This window comes from Fukomys damarensis, unplaced genomic scaffold (genome assembly GCF_012274545.1).
Source record: "Fukomys damarensis isolate Sample0158 unplaced genomic scaffold, DMR_v1.0_HiC HiC_scaffold_7, whole genome shotgun sequence".
Classification (NCBI taxonomy): domain Eukaryota; kingdom Metazoa; phylum Chordata; class Mammalia; order Rodentia; family Bathyergidae; genus Fukomys; species Fukomys damarensis.
Window position 1 is genome coordinate 3,439,862 of NW_022900919.1, and position 7,440 is coordinate 3,447,301.

General features: G+C 39.8%; 1 long non-coding RNA gene across 1 annotated transcript in view; it reads right to left on the reverse strand.

Annotated features, from left to right (window-relative positions):
• Positions 1 to 3,116: 3,116 nt before the first annotated feature.
• Positions 3,117 to 7,440, reverse strand: part of LOC104854449 — a 24,592-nt gene continuing 20,268 nt past the window's right edge. Inside the window, exon 3 of the long non-coding RNA XR_778108.3 lies at positions 3,117 to 3,409. This is a non-coding gene — a long non-coding RNA (uncharacterized LOC104854449). The remainder of the gene's footprint in view (positions 3,410 to 7,440) is intronic.

Genomic DNA, 7,440 nt, shown 5'->3' on the forward strand with positions numbered 1-7,440 from the left:
TACTTCTGCTTACACACTGGTCAATTCTTTCCCAAGCTCACCTTATCTTGTAACACCTTTATCAAGCAAGCTTACATCAACATTGCTACCAGTGTTAAGCTTACTGACTTCTAGATCTCTAAATCCTTTGGGTCTGTGGTTCATTGAGTCTGTCGGGTACAACTTCCTCCTCAGGGCAGGTGAGGATTTGAACAAATGTTTGGCCACGGATCGATAAGAAGAGCCCTCTTTTGGGCTTCTCTCATCAGAATCTTCACTGCCTGCCATTATCTGTTGTCATGCTAACTCCACGTACTTTACATTTCTGCCATAGCTGTATTTCCCTTCAGTGTGACCATTCCCATATTTGTCAAGATTGATTATGCTGCTATCATAAACGATACCCAAATTTTAGCAGTGAGCAATAAGAGATTATCAAGTATATTTCTTGCCCAAGAGAGGTCAGGGTGGGGGACAGGAAATGCTCTACACATCAGGTGTCCAGGCTGGCAAAGGTGGCACTTCCTGTAGTTCCACGTAAAGCCACACAATGAGGCTGCATGGCCTGCAGTGGAGGTGAAGAGAGAGGAGCCTTGTCCCAAGCATGGGACTGCCTCCTCACAGAAGTTCCTCATGTAACCCTGACTCAAGCAAGTCACGGGGACATCTGCAACGTCAAGAAAGTCTTAGGCTAGCAGGAGGAAGGTCTTGGAATGCATTGATAGTGTGCCCCACAAGCAGTGAAGAAAGAAAGGTATTCAGTACATGACCTAAGAGAGAAATTAGAGAGCTCAATTCTTAATTGTCCTATTCCACTAGATGGTTGAATTGAGGAGTTCGTAGACTCATGTCTGGATCACAGACCCAAACTATCCTATTTCTCAGCCAAGCCCCTACTCCGATCATTGGCTCCCAGAAAGTGTGCTGTCAGTAGTGGAACAGAGTGTGGAACATGGCTGGAGAAGAAAACAGCCCTTGGGACTGTTTGTGGAGGATGGGGGCTGGGAGAGGCTTTGGTAATCACTAGATGAACATGTTTGGGAGACAGTTGCCCTCCACACACCAGAACTATATTGATCTAAGTGGTTTCATTCTTTTAATTTTTCCTTATTTTGTATGTACAAATGGTATAGGGAAAAGACACTAGTCTTTATCCTTTCCCCTTTTGGGGGCATAACTTCCTCTGTTACTATGCCAGATAGTTACTCTGTTACCATACCAGACAGTAACCAAAACATCACTTCTGAGGGGCTGTGCCCTGCATATTTGAAATGAACTGCTCTGTCCTTAGCCTTCAATCTCAAAATGCCCATCAAGAAATATGTTACTGCTGGGAACCCAAAATCATGGTTCTTGTCAATTCTTATCTAACTGTTGCTCCTTTCAGCAACATAATCCAAGCAGATACCTTAATTGGAAACTGTTTCTCTTAAAGTAGCACAGGATAGCTTTGCATTTTTGTCACAGAGTCCATTTCCCATTCATAAGTCTGTATTATTTTTTCAAAGTTAGGATATTAAGGATACACAAAAATTTGTGATCACAATCCCTCATAAGTCAGTTATAAGTCTGAGTCTTTGTAAAACCAAACCATATGCCCATGAACCCCTCTCTCATACAGCAGGCTCTTTTCTTGTTGGTGTCCTTCAAGTCTGGAAGTGCAAATGGGTTTCAGAAGCAGTTTGGCTGGGCAGGCATGAGGTTTTATACATGTTCAAAGGTCAGAGAGGTTCATGTCAAATCTACATGTGCACAGAGAAAGGGGGATTCAAGGGTGGGGCTTCTGTGGGCTGTGGACGTATACATCCAGTCAGTCAATCATCCAATCAACAAACACCTCCTAAGGGCTTCAGGTTCTATGCACTTTCCCAGGTACAAAGAAAGACAACACAGCTTTTTCTAACACCAAAATTACATTCTTAATGTTACATTAACAAAGTAAGCAGAGGCTTTGAGTAAGAACTGGGGTGGTACAAAGGATGAAAGATGCTTGGAGTCCTGTCCACTTCAAACTCCAAGGAGGCCTGGAGGGATGCCCCTGGCAGAGACCCTCTGGGTGAAAGAGTCTCATAAAAACAGACCTGAATCGAAGCCTCTGTGGACTTTTATTGATAGAACCAGGAAGCAAGGATAAAAGAAAAACTAAGGGCATCTTGACAGGAACTTATGTTGGGGACAAGGGAAGAACAGGGACAGTCAGGGTGGTCTGTGAAAGGACTGACTTTGGGACTAATTTAAATTATAAATTTGAATGACAAAGGCCAGAACATTCATTCTCAAGGCAATGCATTTTGTTCCTGCAGGGACTTGTGGCCCCGCAGCCTCTTTTGATTTCTAACCACGCATTCTGGGAAGTTTTGGGTGTGCTGCTCCAAAGTCTCTTATCTGCACATCCATCCCGTGCGTACTTCTGGCCAATCCGCCCTCAGACATTCAGAAGAAGGGGATGCAGTAATCATGAGCAGATTCCCTCTGCCCTATCTCATGCTCTCCATATTACCCCATGTGCCCCAGACATATGAGGAGTCAAACATATGCCCTGCAGGCCCTTTGCCCTTATTGTCACCTGTTTCTGCAATGGTCGCCCCCGAACCTTCATGGGGAAAGTCTGTCTTCACCTCATCGGATCCTCCAAAACCCACCCACTTCCAGCAGCAATGCCGATCTGTGTCGGTCTCACCTGCCCACAGCCCTCTGTCCTGTCCCCCTTTCATTCTCCATGGTGCTGTCACTATTGAAAACATTAATAATTATTCTTGTTTATTTATTACACAGACTCCAGCACAGCAGGGATGTGGCCTGTTCTCTGTGATCATCCATCCACACTGAGTGTCCTGAGTGGGGAACAGCCCTGTGACAGATGCTGGATGAACATCTGTGAGTGGCGAGACCAATGTCAGAATCAGAGCAGCTGTGACATTTCGGAACCTCTCAGGCAGCCTCGCTCCTCCTCAGGGCCCTGTCATTCGCCCCTTACGAGGCTGCCCAGTGCCAGTGAGTCTGCCTTTAAAAGTAAGACTAGGGTGGGTAGCAAGATGCCTACTCCACGTGTCTAACTTCTAGCAGAATGTGCCCATGAAGTTTTGTTTTCCTTAAAAGCTCAATGTGTACATAAATTATTTCCTGTAGCTGCTCCATCAAACTTGCTGCTTGACAACAGAGATGTATTCTCTCATGACTCTGGAGATCAGAATTCCAAAACCAGTACCAACAGGGCAAGGTCAAAATGTCAGGCAGGCCACACTCCCTCCTGAGGCTCTGGGAGAGAACCACCCCTTGTCTCTGCTGGTTTCCGGTGGATTCCAAGGTTCCTTGGCTTTTGTCTACTTTGCTGCAGTCTTCAGGGTCAGGGTATTAAAGTCTCCTTTTCTCCTCTCCCTCTTCCCTTCTCAGGGTGTGTGGGTCACACTTGCAACCCGCCGCTGCTTCCCTTTAATAAGGACACATACAATTGCATTTAGTGTCAACCCAGGTAACCCAGGATTACCTCCCCACCTCAAGATCCTTAATTTGAGTCTGCAAAGACTATTTTGGGAGGATGGGGAAGATATCATATAACATTTATGAGTGCCAAGGAGTAAGATATGGATGTCTTTTAGGAAGATATTTTTCAATCTACACATTATAGATTTTTTAATTTCTACTTAAAAGGCCATTTATAAAACATCTTATAATTTCAAAGACAAAATTAAATTAGGAAATGAGGAATTAACTTTCAGTATTCCTAAGTAGAGCTCTGTTTCTTGGAACTACTTTGGGTTTAGCATAGCATCCAATATGGAAAGATTCATTATAGTTGCTTCTAATGAAAGAAATCACTGGCTTTAAAAAAGCAAAATGCAATTATATCATATTGTAAAAATGAAATTTGTTTTTAGGATGCAAAAACGTCTAGTATTCTGGTTTCACTATCCATGTGTGTGCTCATACAATCAAAGAATATCTGTGTAATCTGTGGTAATGCAAACATTTCCTTTCATCCTTCTAAGGAATTGATATATAAAAAGTGCATTTCATCATGCAAGTATAATGCGTGAATGGTAGTATAAATATATCTCTAGTATTATGGATTGTATGTTTTATTTTTAAAAGAATACTGTTTTGCATTTATTCGTGGATTATGAATGAAGGAGAGACACTATTCTTCATTGACTACACTTCTATTGGTGGAGAACAGAACCCTCTTCTTAATAACAGATTTCTATCTCTGGCACCATCATGTAAAAGTTGAGAATGTCATGAATAATATTGAAGATTCAAACATAGATCCAGAAGAATCCTTAACCGCCCTAGATTTTAAATGATTTTAGAATCTTTTCAAAACCTCTTTAAAATGCAGTTATTTGAAATGCCATCATGTGTTATTTTGGCTAAAAAGGCATTTATATTGAGAGTTGTGAAGAAAAAGAGAAAATGGTGTGAAGTACATTTGGCTGAGATTATTCTAATTCCCTTTCATCCTTGAATTGCTGCGGTTTTATTGCTGTCTTTATCGAGGGCTTCTTAAATTCTCACAGTCCACATTCCCTCCAGTTCTAGGACACATATGTTTATTTGCATGTTTTAATCTGCTGAGGGTGTGGATCAGTGGTACAACACTTGCCTAGCATGTTGTAAAGCCCTGGATTCAATTCCCAGCACCATAAAACAAAAAGATTCTATTACCAAAGCTGAATCAAGAAGATATAAAGATTCTAAATAACCCAATATCAGTCAATGAAATTGAAGATGTAATTAAAAACCTGCCAAGAAAGAAAAGGCCAGGTTCTGAGAACTCTACTGAATTCTGAAAAAATTTAGAGGAGACCTAACACCACTGTTTCTCAAACTCTTTAATGAAATTGAAGGAAAGAAATGTTCCCAAGCTCATTCCTGGAAGCAAGCCTTACTCTGATACCAAAACCAGAGAAGGATCCAACCAAAACAGAGAGCTACAGGTAAAACTCTCTAATGAACATAGACACAAAAATCCTCAACAAGATACTGGCAAACAGAATGCAGGAAATCATCAAAAAGATCACACATCACACCTGACTGAGTTGGATTTATCCCAGGGGTGAAAAATCATATGCAAATCAATGGTTCCAAATATGCAAATAAATAAATGTAGTACATCATAGTTACAGAGCCAAGGACAAAAACCATATGATCATCTCAATAGATGCAGAAAAAACATTTGACAAAGTCCAACACCCATTCATGATAAAAACTCTACAAAAAATTAGAATAAATGGTTTCTATCTCAATCCAATAAAAGCCATCTATGACAAACCAACAACCAACATCAGACTAGATGGTTAAAACCTGAAAGTTTTCACTCCAAAATCAGGAACAAGACAAGGATGTCCACAATCACCAGTCTTATTCCATATAGTTCTGGAAACATTAGTCAGAGCAGTTACACTAAAGAAAGAAATGAAAAACATATGAACAGGAAAGGAAGAAGTTAAATTATTATTTTTGGTTGACATGATACTTTACATAGAAGACTCCAAAGCTCTACCAAATTAATTAAAAATAAAGAAAAAGAAACCCACCTGGCTTTCTAAGGCTTTGTAACTATCCCTGATAGTTTACAGGATTCATTCAGCCCTTTAGTTCAGGGATCCTAGTAGCATGGCTAGGATCAATATTGTAGGTTGGTTTCATCCTTTTTCTTAGAATCTTGTTAGCAATAAATTTAATTAAATAACTTATAAGACAAATCAAAAAGATTTGCTACAATGTCTATCAGGTAATCAGCTTGGCTGACAAGGTGACATGCTTTTAGGATAATTTGTCAGAGGTCCAGATATAGAAATGATGGGTGAATTGTGCTGGGTGACACTTACCCATGAATGATAGACACTGCTTGTGTTTCTTCATATTTTGTGAGCAGGCCACCAGCTGTCCTTTGTCTGGACTGTCTCTAAGAATGTTTGTATAGTGGTCAGCCTTGGGAGAGAACGAGACAGTGCCTCTGAGGAGCAAAGGAGAACATGGTGAACAACCTGGACTTTGAAGGCCAGAGTTCCTCTCCTCATGTGCAGGTGTCAGCTGACCCTCTGTGTGACCCTGTGGGACTGGAGCTCAGGCAGCTGTCACCCTAGTGGCTGTGGCCGCTGCAACTGCTCTGAGCAATATTCTGTCCCTTGTCTCTTACTCAGGAGTCTTGTGTCCATTTATGCTAAATGATAAATGGATGATACTGTAGCTTGCAAGGATGGTAAAATTTCAGTCCTTTCACGGTTCTTCACATACAAGAAAAGCTATTTAACGTTACACAAGATGTCACTCAGCTGAAGAAAAAAATTAAATGGAGCTTAGCATGAGGGAAATGCACGCAGAATTTTTCTGGCCATCTCTTATATGTCTTTGAGAATTAGAAAATGTCCATCCTAAAGGTAATAAAAGTTTCAAATCTCAAGCTCTGTATGTATAAAGGAAAGGAAAGTGTGCACATGATCCCCTGTATAACTGCTAATGGGCCAAAGAGATTTAGAAAAACTTTTAGCCTAAAAATACAAATAATATTTAAGTCAAAGTTACATTATAGAGATGAGGGACAGAAGGGAAGTGGGAAAAAACAAAAACCAAGATATCTCATGTAGAGGTACAGAATCCCCAAGATGAATGTGATCATACTGTATACCTAAAATGTACCAAAAACTTAATGAATAAAAAATAAGTAACCAAATAGATAAATACAAATAAAACAAAAATGCAGAGAAAATGATATGGAGAACTGTGTGTTGTTATATTTTTAAAGCATACTGAGTGTAAAATATCGTTTTTTCTTTAAAACATTTTGATTACTTTGAAAGCGCATCACAATTAATGAATTTTAACTTGATAGGGTTTAATTCTGTCTCAAAGATAGCGTAAAGGATCTACAAAACTAAAGGATAGTATTGTATTGCATAACTAGCAATAAAGCAAACAAGCTCTAGACTCTTCAAAATTGCAGAAAGCAAAAGGAAAAAGGAGAAAGAGAGAGAGAGAGAGAGATCCTAAAGAAGTATGTGAGAAAGTAACAAAGGGAATTGGTTTACATCAGAATTAAGTTTGTGAAATGAGGAAATACTTATTTTTCTTTCTATTTATCTATTTCTATTTTTCTCCCTTATAGCACAAAGGATTGCTTTATGATTGTTTCTTTAATTTCTGGAATCAGATAATCTTTATTTCCATTTCTCCTCCCGCTGTCTGTTGAAACTGATCATGGAGTAACACTTCATCTTTTTTAGGTTAATTTTCAAAACTATAATACCAAAGCATAATTGGTATTTTTCCTGAGCTTCCCAAAGGAAACAGTATTTTTATCAGCGAACTACTTGCAGTAAGTTTCTGTCTTCCTTGTAACCATTTCCCCAGGGTTACTTCCCAAGGACACTGCCCAGGTCCTCTGTGGTAGTGATATTCCACATAAGTAAGCTTTGTCAAGCTTCCCTCCCTTTCAATTAAAACAGGAAAAAATTGGAC